General features: G+C 38.6%; 1 long non-coding RNA gene across 1 annotated transcript in view; it reads right to left on the bottom strand.

The window, feature by feature from the left end:
• LOC135090581 (uncharacterized) overlaps positions 1–3,693 on the bottom strand; it is a 45,085-nt gene extending 41,392 nt beyond the window's left edge. Inside the window, exon 1 of the long non-coding RNA XR_010262044.1 lies at positions 3,624–3,693. This is a non-coding gene — a long non-coding RNA (uncharacterized LOC135090581). The remainder of the gene's footprint in view (positions 1–3,623) is intronic.
• Between the last annotated feature and the right edge of the window lie 8,790 nt (positions 3,694–12,483).

Raw genomic sequence — 12,483 nt, 5'->3', positions numbered from 1 at the left:
CAGGTCTGTTCCCCAACTAGCCAAAAACTCCTTCATTAACAGAAAATGTCAAAACCTTTCAAGATCTAACTCCCCTCGTGATTTCTGGCATTTAGTCAAAAATATCTTCAATAACTTTGCTTCTTCTTTCCCTCCTCTACTTCAACCAAATGGCACCACTGCTATCACATCTATTTCTAAAGCTGAACTCTTTACTCAAAGCTTTGTTAAAAATTCTACCTTGGACGATTCTGGGCTTGTTCCTCCCTTTCCTCTACCCTCTGACTACTTCATGCCACCTATTAAAATTCTTCGCAATGATGTTTTCCATGCCCTCGCTGGCCTAAACACTCGGAAGGCTTATGGACCTGATAGGGTCCCTCCTATTGTTCTCCGAAACTGTGCCTCCGTGCTTGCACCTTGCCTAGTCAAAGTCTTTCTGTTCTGTCTGTCAACATCTATCTTTCCTTCTTGCTGGAAGTTTGCCTACATTCAACCTGTTCCTAAAAAGGGTGACTGTTCTAATCCCTCAAACTACCGTACTATTGCTTTAATTTCCTGCCTATCTAAAGTTTTTGAATCTATTCTCAATAGGAAGATTCGTAAACATCTATCACTTGACAACCTTCTATCTGATTGCCAGTATGGGTTCCATCAAGGCCGCTCTACTAGTGATCTGGCTTTCCTTACTGAGTCTTGGTCATCCTCTTTTAGAGATTTTGGTGAAACTTTTGCTGTTGCCTTGGACATATCAAAACCTTTTGATAGAGTCTGGCACAAAGCTTTGATTTCCAAACTACCCTCCTACGGCTTCTATCCTTCTCTCTGTAACTTCATATCAAGTTTCCTTTCTGACCATTCTATTGCTGCTGTGGTAGATGGTCACTGTTCTTCTCCTAAATCTATTAACAGTGGTGTTCTTCAGGGTTCTGTCCTGTCACCCACTCCCTTCTTATTATTCATTAATGATCTTCTAAACCAAACTTCTTGTCCTATCCACTCCTTCGCTGATGATACCACCCTGCACTTTTCCACGTCTTTTCATAGACGTCCAACCCTTCAGGAGGTAAACATATCACGCAGGGAAGCCACAGAACGCCCGACTTCTGATCTTTCTAAAATTTCTGATTGGGGCAGAGCAAACTTAGTATTGTTCAATGCCTCAAAAACTCAATTCCTCCATCTATCAACTCGACACAACCTTCCAGACAACTATCCCCTCTTCTTCACTGACACTCAACTGTCCCCCTCTTCTACACTGAACATCCTCGGTCTCTCCTTTACTTATAATCTGAACTGGAAACTTCACATCTCATCTCTAGCTAAAACAGCTTCTATGAAGTTAGGTGTTTTGAAACGTCTCCGCCAGTTTTTCTCACCCACACAGCTGCTAACTCTGTACAAGGGCCTTATCCGTCCATGTATGGAGTATGCTTCACATGTCTGGGGGGGGTTCCACTCATACTACTCTTCTAGACAGGGTGGAATCAAAAGCTTTTCGTCTCATCAACTCCTCTCCTCTAACTGACTGTCTTCAGCTTCTCTCTCACCGCCGCAATGTTGCATATCTAGCTGTCTTCTACCGCTATTTTCATGCTAACTGCTCTTCTGATCTTGCTAATTGCATGCCTCCCCTCCTTCCGCGGCCTCGCTGCACAAGACTTTCTTCTTTCTCTCACCCCTATTCTGTCCACCTCTCTAACGCAAGAGTTAACCAGTATTCTCAATCATTCATCCCTTTCTCTGGTAAACTCTGGAACTCCCTGCCTGCTTCTGTATTTCCACCTTCCTATGACTTGAATTCCTTCAAGAGGGAGGTTTCAAGACACTTATCCACCAATTTCTGACCACTGCTTTGACCCTTTTATGGGACTGGCATTTCAGTGGGCATTTTTTTTATTAGATTTTTGTTGCCCTTGGCCACTGTCCTTCCTACATAAAAAAAAATATTAAAAAAATATAGTCTTCTACTGAAATTCTCCGTGATGATGTTATATGTCTTTTCTGGCCTTGATTTTCAAAAGGGTAATGAGCCTTATGGAGTCCCTCCTATCATTCTCCGTAATAATACGTAGTGTCAAACGTTTGTTTCTCATATCCATCCAAACTATTCCTTGGAAGAATGGCTGTTCCAGTCTTTTGGACAACCGGCATATAATTTTAACTTCCTGTCGTTCTAAAGCTTTTGAATATATCCTAAATAGGGTGATTGATAACTATCTAGTCACGATCTATTCTCTGATCGTTGGTATGAATTCCGGAATGGACGATCCACTGATAATCTTCCAACAATCGATGAAAATAATATACACACGTTTTTATCAGTTTTTAATTTCATCATTTTAACTTACAGAATATAAAGTTTTTGGAACATGAAATACGATTATTAGAAATATCTTGTTTGCATATCTTTGTTTCGGAAAAAAAAAAAAAATGAAAAGAAAAAAAAAAATCTTCAATTTTTAAACTGCATGCGATTTATTGTGAGTGGAATGCGTGTATTGAAAGTATTTGACACTTGAGGTCCTATTGTTCCTCTAAAGTAATGGCTTCTTAGAGAATTCACATCACAACAGTGAAAGTTGGTATTCATTATAATAGTATATCAGCATCTTATCGCACACAGTATTGAACATGCTGTTAAACAGCAAAGCCCTTTCTGAATTACTGTAAAGATTAACTGTATCAAGCGGAAATATAAAACATGGCATTAGTTGCTTTCTTCTTAATAGTTTAGCTTGTAGATATTCCTCCTTCTGAAGCCGCCGCACCCACCGACGTACTGTAGTAGGGCTCCTCCCGGTCTGCTTCGCTATACATCGCACAGACTGACCATTTTTCCACAGCCACATGAACAATGAACGCTCGATTATGCATGTTTTGTTGCCGCTCTCGTAAAGCTCCACCTCTTCCATTTTTTTTTTTACAAGCACGTGGATGAGTGTCTGCAGTGCAATAAACTTAGCATTAAAATACTTTATTCGAACAAAGATGATTGCAATGACTATAAAGTGAACTGTTGCACAAAATTATATATGATTTTCTTCAGTAAGGATAGAAAAGTATGAGTAAAAATTACCTAGAATATTATAAAACAAAATTCTTCGAAAAAAAATCACACTAGTGGTATATTATCAACTAATATTAAATAAAAAAGTCGAATAATTTTGATTCACCCCCTCCCCCACCAAAAAAAAAGGCAAAATAGATTGGCCAGTTGCTGAAGTTATTTTGATACTCCTCTCTTAAAAATAGTTCAGATATCTGGTAAGTGGAAAAAACGGAAACGAACAATTCCAATTCCAGATCAGTTGTAAAAAAAAAAAAAAAAGGAAAGAAAAGAAGAAAAAAAAAAAAAAGCAAAGGTGCTGGTTAACTACTGAATGACTAAGATGGACTAATTACTGTAAAGTGGAAAGTCTCGGGAAGCGAAACAACAGATTTAAATGAAGATGAATAAAGAAATTACTGTGGTGGGAGTGTGATATTGAAGGGAGCTAAAGGACAAGAGTTGATGAAAGTTTTCGATGTTCTGTGATACCTGTGTATGATATTTATCTATTTAGTGTTTTAAAGCGATCTCTCAGCCTCTAAAGTATAAAGTTTAATATGAATAAAAACAAAGCCAAAGAAAGACTACTTACGCTTATAATCAATAATAGATCTTTCAGTGGACAGAAGCTGGAGAAAGTGCCTTGGTACAGACAAGTGTAGCTGCAACATTTGCTATGAGTCAAGAGGACGGTGCGATGCTTATATTGCCTTCAACACGACCCAAACTATTGTACTGTTCAGTGAGGCAAGCACACACACACACACACACACACACACACACACACACACACACACTTACCCATGAACATGTACATAAATATACACACACACACACACACACACACACACACACACACACACACACACCTACCCATGAACATGTACATAAATACACACACACACACACACACACACACACACACACACACGCATATATACAACCATTCACTCACTCACACACATACACACACATCTATTCATTCACCCCCTCAACACACACACACATTAAAAAATATCAGTTTCAGATTTTTATTGACTACAAAGTTTTACACAGTTTTATATGAACATAATATATTTTTTTCTAAACTGAACGAAGCACAAACATGCTACTCTTAAATATAGTCCACCCCATAAACAGTCATCAAATTTTTAAAATATACGTAATAACTGTTAAACATTAGAAATCTTTCTGGATTTGAGCAAACACCTTACACCGCCAATTTCATTAAAACCATAGCAAGGAAAACAACACGATGGTAAACAGGTCTACAAATAAAATGAAGGTACTTAAGAAAACACACATGTAACAAAAAATAAAACGAAATAAAAATAACTTATATTAAACTAATAGAAAGGCCTAGCCAAGTGACTTTGTATGACCTTGTATGATAACAAAAAATGGATATAAAAATGTGGCAAACGGATAAAAGCGCTAAATGGAAAAAAACAAAGGCACATCTAAATTGGATGTATAAAAGCAAGGGACTAATGAATAAAATATATACATATATATATATATATATATATATATATATATATATATATATATATATATATATATATATATATATATATATATATATATATATATATATATTTTTTTTTTATGCAGGAGGGACATTGGCCAAAGGCATACTGAGAATACTGGTTAACTCTTGCATTAAAGGGGTGGACACAATTAGAGGCAAGAGAACGAAGTAAACCTTGTGAAGCGAGGGCGCGACAGAAGTGGAGGCATGCAATTAAAAAGATCAGAAGAGCAGTTACATGAAAATAGTGGTAGAAGATGGCTAGAGATACAATATTGCGGCGATGAGAGAGAAGCTGAAGACAGTCAGTTAGAGGAGAGGAGTTGATGAGAAGAAAAACTTTTGATTCCACCCTGTCTACAAGAGCGGTATGAGTGGAACCCCCCAGACATGTGAAGCATAATCCATACATGGACGGATAAAGCCCTTGTTCAGAGTTAGCAGCTGGGGGAAGGGGTGAGAAAAAACTGGCGGAGATGTCTCAGAACACCTAACTGAATTCATAGAAGCTCTTTTAACTGAACATAAGATATGGAGTTTCCAGTTTAGATTATAATTAAAGGACAGACCGAGGATGTAAAATGTAGAAGAGGGGGGACAATTGAGAGTAATTGATAAAGAGGGGAGACTTGTCTGGAGGGTTGTGTCGAGTTTATAGTTAGAGGAATTGAGTTTTTGAGGCATTGAACAATACCAAGTTTTCTCTGCCTCAATCAGAAACTTTAGAAAGATCAGAAGTAAGGCGTTCTGTGGCTTTCCTGCGTGAAATGTTTACTTGCTGAGGGTTTGGACGTCTATTAAAAGACGTGGAAATCATCAGCGTAGGAGTGTATAGTACATGAAGTTTGGTTCAGAAAGTCATTGATGAATAATAAGAAGAGAGTGGGTGACAGGACAGAACCCTGAAGAACACAACTGTTTATAGATTTAGGGGAACAGTGACCGTCTACCACAACAGCAATAGAACGGTAAGAAAGGAAATTTGAGTTAACGTTACAGAGAGAAGGATAGAAGCCGTAGGAGGGTAGTTTGGAAATCAAAGCTTTGTGCCAGACTCTGTCTAAAGCTTTTGATCTGTCCAAGGCAACAGCAAACGTTTCACCACAATCTCTAAAAGAGGATGACCAAGACTCAATAAAGAAAGGCAGAAGATCACCAGTAGAGCGGTCTTGACGGAACCCATACTGGCGATCAGATAGAAGGTTGTGAAGTGATAGATGTTTAAGAATCTTCCTATTGAGGATACATGAAAGAATTTTAGATAGGCAGGAAATTAAACCAATAGGACGGTAATTTGACGGTAATTTGAATTTGTCACCCTTTTTAAGAACAGGCTGAGTGTAGGGAAACTTCCAGCAAGAAGAAAAGATAGATGTTGACAGACAGAGTTAAAAGACTTTGATTAGGCAAGGTACAAGCACGTAGGCACAGTTTTAGAGAACAATAGGACCCCATCAGGTCCATAAGCCTTCCGAAAGTTAAGGCCAGCGAGGGCATGGAATATATCATTCAGAAGAATTTTAATAGGTAGCATGAAGTAGTCAGAGGGTGGAGGAGAAGGAGAAACAAGCCCTGAATCGTCCAAGATGGAGTTTTTAGCGAAGGTTTGAGCGAAGAGTTCAGCTTTAGGGACAGATGTGAGAACAGTGGTGCTATAATAAAGGAAGAAAAGAAGAAGAAGCAGTTATTGGGGATATTTTTTGCTAGATGCCAGAAGTCACGACGGGAGTTAGATCTTGAAAGATTTTGGCACTTTCTATTAATGAAAGAGTTTTTGGCTAGTTGGAGAACAGATCTGGTATGGTTCCGGGAAGAAATATAAAGTGCATGAGATTCTGGTGATGGAAGGCTTAAGTACCTTTTGTGGGTCACTCTCTCTATCATGTATACAACGAAAACATGCTGTGTTAAATCAAGATTTTGAAGGTTTAGGTCGAAAAAAAAGAGTGAGGAATGTACGCCTCTATGCCAGAGAGTATTACCTCTGTTATGCGCTCGGCACATAATGACGGATCCATGACACGAAAGCAGTGGTCATTCCAAGGAAAATCAGCAAAATTCCTCCTCAGTTTCCCCCAACTAGTAGATGCAAAACGCCAGAGGCACCTCCGCTTAGGGGGAACCTGAGGAGGGGTTGGAGAGATAGAACAAGATACAGATATGAGATTATGATCGGAGGAGCCCAACAGAGGAGAGGGTGACAGCATAAGCAGGATTACAGGTTAGGAAAAGGTCAAGAATGTTGGGCGTAACTCCAAGACGGGCTGGAGTACGAGTAAGGTGTTGCACCAATTACTCTAGGTCATGGAGAATAACAAATTTAAGGTTAGTTTACCAGGATGGTCAGTGAAGGGCGAGGAAAGCCAAAGTTGGTGATGAACATTGAAGTCCTCAAGAATGCAGATCTCTGCAAAAAAGAAGCGAGTCAGAATGTGCTCCACTTTGGTAGCTAAGCAGTCAAAGAATTTCTTATAGTCAGAGGAATTATGTGAGAGGTATACAACACATATATATGTTTAGTTTGGAAGTGACTCTGTAGTCGTAGCCAAATGATGGAAAACTTGGAAGAGTTAAGAGCGTTGGCACGAGAACAGTTTAAGTAATTGTGCAGATAAACGCAACATCCAGCTTTCAAATGAAAATGAGGATAGATAAAGTAGGAGGGAACAAAAGGGGCTACTGTCAGTTGATTCAGACACCTGTATTTCAGTGATGAAAAGAAGATGAGATTTAGAAGAGTAGTGGTGTTCTAGAGATTGGAAATTAGATCTAAGACCGCGAATGTTGCAAAAGTTAATGAAGGAAAATTTGAGGGGGATGTCAAGACACTTAGGGTCGATATCAGAACAGCAGTCCGACATGGGGACATTTTTGGTCTCCTCCCCAGATGGGGACCCCGAGGCTGGTGTAAGAATTGCTATGATAATATTGAATTTTGAGTGAAGGGTGTGTGTGTGTGTGTGTGTGTGTGTGTAATTAGTTGCTTGTAGTTTTGTGTGAAGGAAAAGAGTTATCTTTAGAGAGGAGATTGTGACCCCCCTTATGTTGTGAGACAAAAAGGAAAACGTTCAGTGAGATTACAGCTGGGTTTAATGATAAGTTCACAACACCCCCTGTTCCAGTGGTTTAGTAATAATCTCAAGATGATAAATGATAGTATAGAAAATTATAAATCATAAATAACATTTATACTGTTAATCACAGAAGAGAGAGAAAAAAAAAAAAAACATAAAATAGTTAAAATATCCAAGGTAAAAGAAGAGGCCACTGCATAAATCATCACTTATAAATTTCAATATTTCGTATAAGATCTTAGGTCTAGATTCATCAAACTTACCAGCTTGGCTGACTTACAAGGGCCAAGTCACCATGCCGCTACAATGAGTAGTAAATCACTATTCTGCAATGGCAACCAGGCAATGCATGAGACCTGTTGCCACTGGTAGTCACCAGAGGGTTCTAATGGCGGGAAATAGCCAAGCACCTTTATGCTTACATAAAATGTGATTTACAAACACATATGGCTTAATATTCACTATTTCTGTACATGGATGTATAATATCTATGATTTTAATAATTGATGCCTCAAAAAGAGTTTTGATTATTAATGTTTAATAAAAGGTTTCTTTTTACATAGCCACCGGCTAACTTGTATAAATATATATATATATATATATATATATATATATATATATATATATATATATATATATATATATATATATATATATATATATATATATATTATTGTTACGACCAGAGATTCGTGCCCATCTTGCACCTGTCTCAAGCTGGGTTAGCTTGCCCCTAAGCCACCACCTATAGGACTTGGTGCAGGGATTATAAAGTCCTTCTCGTCTCTTGCACTCTGTCAACAAACGGTCAAAATATCAGGTTCTGCTTCCCTTCTCGCCCGCCAGTACTTGGTCCGGCTTACTAACACTGCAGTATAGTGCAGAACCTAATGAATTTCACAACTGAGGTCGCTGTTTATTACACGCAAGGAAATAATACAACCACCAATTCTAACACCTGGGTAAGAGTCACCAACCACGTTCTAGGGAAAAGACAATTATAACAAACAGCAACACATATAGGGTCTAGGTATAAAACCAATGTATCAAAATCACCCACAGTCCAACAGCGTGTTATAACCTCTAGCCATGTACTGTCGTTTACAGCCTCCAGCAAACTTTGTCAGGGCTTGAGGAAGGAGTAAAGTTAATTACACACTTCTTCACTTAAGTCTTCTGTGGCTGAGCAGCCTTAGCCAACAGTTGCATTTAACACAAAACAAGTACACAGACAAAGTGACATGAATACTGACAGGTGCCCACAAACATATAGGAGGTTAATTCACCTCTCACTATGGCACAAGGTTGGCTTTAGCACAGCTAAAGTGTGTTATAAATAGCTACATTCACAGGCAGACTGATATGGAGACCCCTAATGCTACTTCGATAAGACGGGGTGTACGGCCGTTAATCAATCAATTATCCTCTTCAAGCAACTGACCTGTCTAACTGTAAAATTACCCACCAGCCTCCTTCAAACTATGCGGTCTCCCTTCGTACGTCTATCTCGAGTAATAGCTGGAGTATGACTGCCGTGGAAAACGATGTGGAACCCTCTCCCACTCTGCTACTATGGGTGAGGATCGTACATACTCTCCACCTCGCGTACACTGCAAGCCGACACAATGACACACTTTTCTTCTGAAAATTCTAGTAACTAAACTATAGGGCTTGGGTGAATTTTAATTACTATATCTTCAAGAGCACCTCTTCTGTTATTAACTGCACGAGGCTTAGCAGGAAGAACTAAAGGGAATCTACTGAAATTAATTTGGGAAGGAGAGGGAAATGAAGAATATAAAACTTTTACTTTCACTACAAGAGAAACAAAGCAGGCACCCCCACCTCCACTTTTGCACACTCGCTCACTCATTCTTCTCTCTTTTGTCACTTTTCATTTGTCTCTCTTCCTTCATTCTTCCCCGTTTAGTACTCTCATTTATTTTTTTTTCACACGTTGTTATTTTTTCTCTTCATTTTACATCACTGCACGTAATATATATATATATATATATATATATATATATATATATATATATATATATATATATATATATATATATATATATATATATATATATATATATATATATATATATTCAAATCATCATCACTGTTACTGAAAAATGAGAGAAAAAGAAATGGCCACATATGGAATTTTACCACATATGGAATTTTACACATGCACCCCTTCCATCGCCTGCTACAGGCAAGCGAGTCACAACAAATATTTACTTATTATTTATTTTATTTTATTTACCTATCTCTAAAGCTGAACTCTTCGCTCAAACCTTTGTTAAAAACTCTACCTTGTTCCTCCCTCTCCTTCATCCTCTGACTACTTCATGCTACCTATTAAAATTCTTCGCAATGATGTTTTTCATGCCCTCGCTGGCTTAAACACTCGGAAGGCTTATGGACCTGATGGATCCCTCATATTGTTCTTCGAAACTGTGCCTCCATGTTTGCATTTTGCCTAGTCAAACTCTTTCAACTCTGTCTGCCAACATCTACCTTTCCTTCTTGCTGGAAGTTTCCCTTCATTCAGTCTGTTCCTAAAAAGGATGACTGTTCTAGTCCGTCAAACTACCGTACTACTGCTTTAATTTCCTGCATATCTAAATTTTCTGAATATATCCTCAAGAGGAAGAATCTTATATATCTATCACTTCACAGCCTTATATCTGATCGCCAGTATGGGTTCCGTCAAGGACGCTTTGCCGGCGATCTTTTGGCTATCCTTATCTTGGTTCACTAACTAAAGTTTCACTTTAGTTAGTGAAACTAAAGTTTCACGAGTTTCACTAAAATCTCTTTCAGAGATTTTAGTGAAATTTTTGCCGTTGCCTTAGATATATTAAAAGCTTTTAATAGAGTTTAGCACAAAGCTTTCATTCGTAAACTACCCTCATACGGCTTCTATTCTTCTGTCTGTAACTTATTCTCAATTTTTTTTTTTTCTGCTGCTGTAGTAGACGGTCTCTGTTCTCCAGAATCTATTAACAGTGGTGTTCTTCAGGGTTCTGTCTTTCACCCACTATCTTTTTATTATTCATCAATGATTTCTTAACCAAACTTATTGTCCTATCCACTCCTACGTTGAAGATACCACCCTGCTCTTTTCTACGTCTTTTTGTAGCCGTCCAGTCCTTCAGGAAGTAAACAGTTCACGCAGGGAATACATAGAACGCCTGATTTCTGATCACTCTAAAATTTCTTATCATGGCAGAGCAAACTTGGTATTGTTCAAAGCCTTAAAAACTCAATTCTTCCATCTATCAACTCGACACAACCTTCAGACGACTATCCTTTCTTCTTCAATGACACTCAAATGTCCTCCTCTTCTACTATGAACATCCTCAGTCTGTTCTTTTCTTATAATCTAAACTGGCAATTTCACATCTCATTTCTAGCTAAAACAGCTTCAGTGAAGTTAGGTGTTCTGAGACGTTTCCGCCGGTTTTTCTCACCACCCCCCCAGCTGCTAACTCTGTAGAAGGGATTTATACTTCTATGTATGGAGTATGCTTAACATATCTGGGGGTGTTTAGTCATACCGCTCTTTTAGACACGGTGGAATCAAAACCTTTTCATCTCATCAATTCTTCCCTTCTAACTGACTGTCTTCACGCTGTTTGTCATCACCGCAACGTTGCATCTCTAGCTATTTTCTAAGGCTATTTTCATGCTAATTATTGTTCAGATATTGCTAACTGCATACCTCCCCTACTCCCGCGGCCTCGCTGCAGAAGACGTTCTTCTTTCTCTCATCCCTATTCTATTAACCTTTCTAACGCAAGAGTTAATCAATATATATACTCGTATATATATATATATATATATATATATATATATATATATATATATATATATATATATATATATATATATATATATATATATATATATATACATATAACCAGTATTACCAGGAGGAGGCAGTACACACCTGCCGAAACAATGACTGCTCCCAGTGAGGTCTAAAGCACTGTTCAGGGGGTGCTGTGAACTTATCATTAAACCCAGCTGTGACCTCACTGAACGTTTCCCTTTGTGTCTCACAACACAAGGTGGCAGTCACAGCCTGCCCTCTAAAGACAACTCTCTTTCTACACACAAAACTACAAGCACCTAATAAAACACACCCTTTACTCAAAAATTTCAAAATTATAATGGCGACTCCTACACTAGCCTCGGAGTCCCCATCTTGGGAGGGGACCATAAATGTCCCCAGGTCTGACTGCCTTTTCTGTCGACGACCCTAAGTGTCTTGACACCCGCCTCGACTTTTTCTTCATTAACGTCCGCAACATTCACGGTCTAAGACCTAATTTTCAATCTGTAGAACACCACCTCTCCTCTTCTAAACCTCATCTTCTTTTCCTCACTGAAACTCAGGTATCTGAGGCAACAGACAGTATCCCCTTTTTTGTTCCCTTCTACTATCCCTATCCTCATTTTCGATCCAAAGCTGGATGTTGCGTTTATGTGCGCAATGACTTAACTTGCTCTTGTGCCCACGCTCTTGAATCTTCCACCATCTGGCTACGACTACAGAGTCACTCTCAAATTAAATTTATCTGTGATGTATACCTCTCATCTAACTCCTCTGACTATAAGAAATTTTTTGACTACTTAACTTCCAAGATGGAGCACATTCTGACCCTCTTCCCTTTTGCAGTGATTTCCATTCTTTCTTCCCTCTGATCACAATCCTCTGATCACAATCTCATATCTATATCTTGCCCTATCGCTTATCAGGATCCCCCTAAGCAAAGGTGCCTCTGGGGTTTTGCCTCTCCTAGTTGGGGGGGACCTGAGGAGGTATTCTGGTGATTTTCCTTGGA

Source organism: Scylla paramamosain, chromosome 35 (assembly GCF_035594125.1).
Source record: "Scylla paramamosain isolate STU-SP2022 chromosome 35, ASM3559412v1, whole genome shotgun sequence".
Classification (NCBI taxonomy): domain Eukaryota; kingdom Metazoa; phylum Arthropoda; class Malacostraca; order Decapoda; family Portunidae; genus Scylla; species Scylla paramamosain.
The sequence above is the reverse complement of the archived record's forward strand: the minus strand, read 5'-3'. Positions and strand labels throughout refer to the sequence as shown.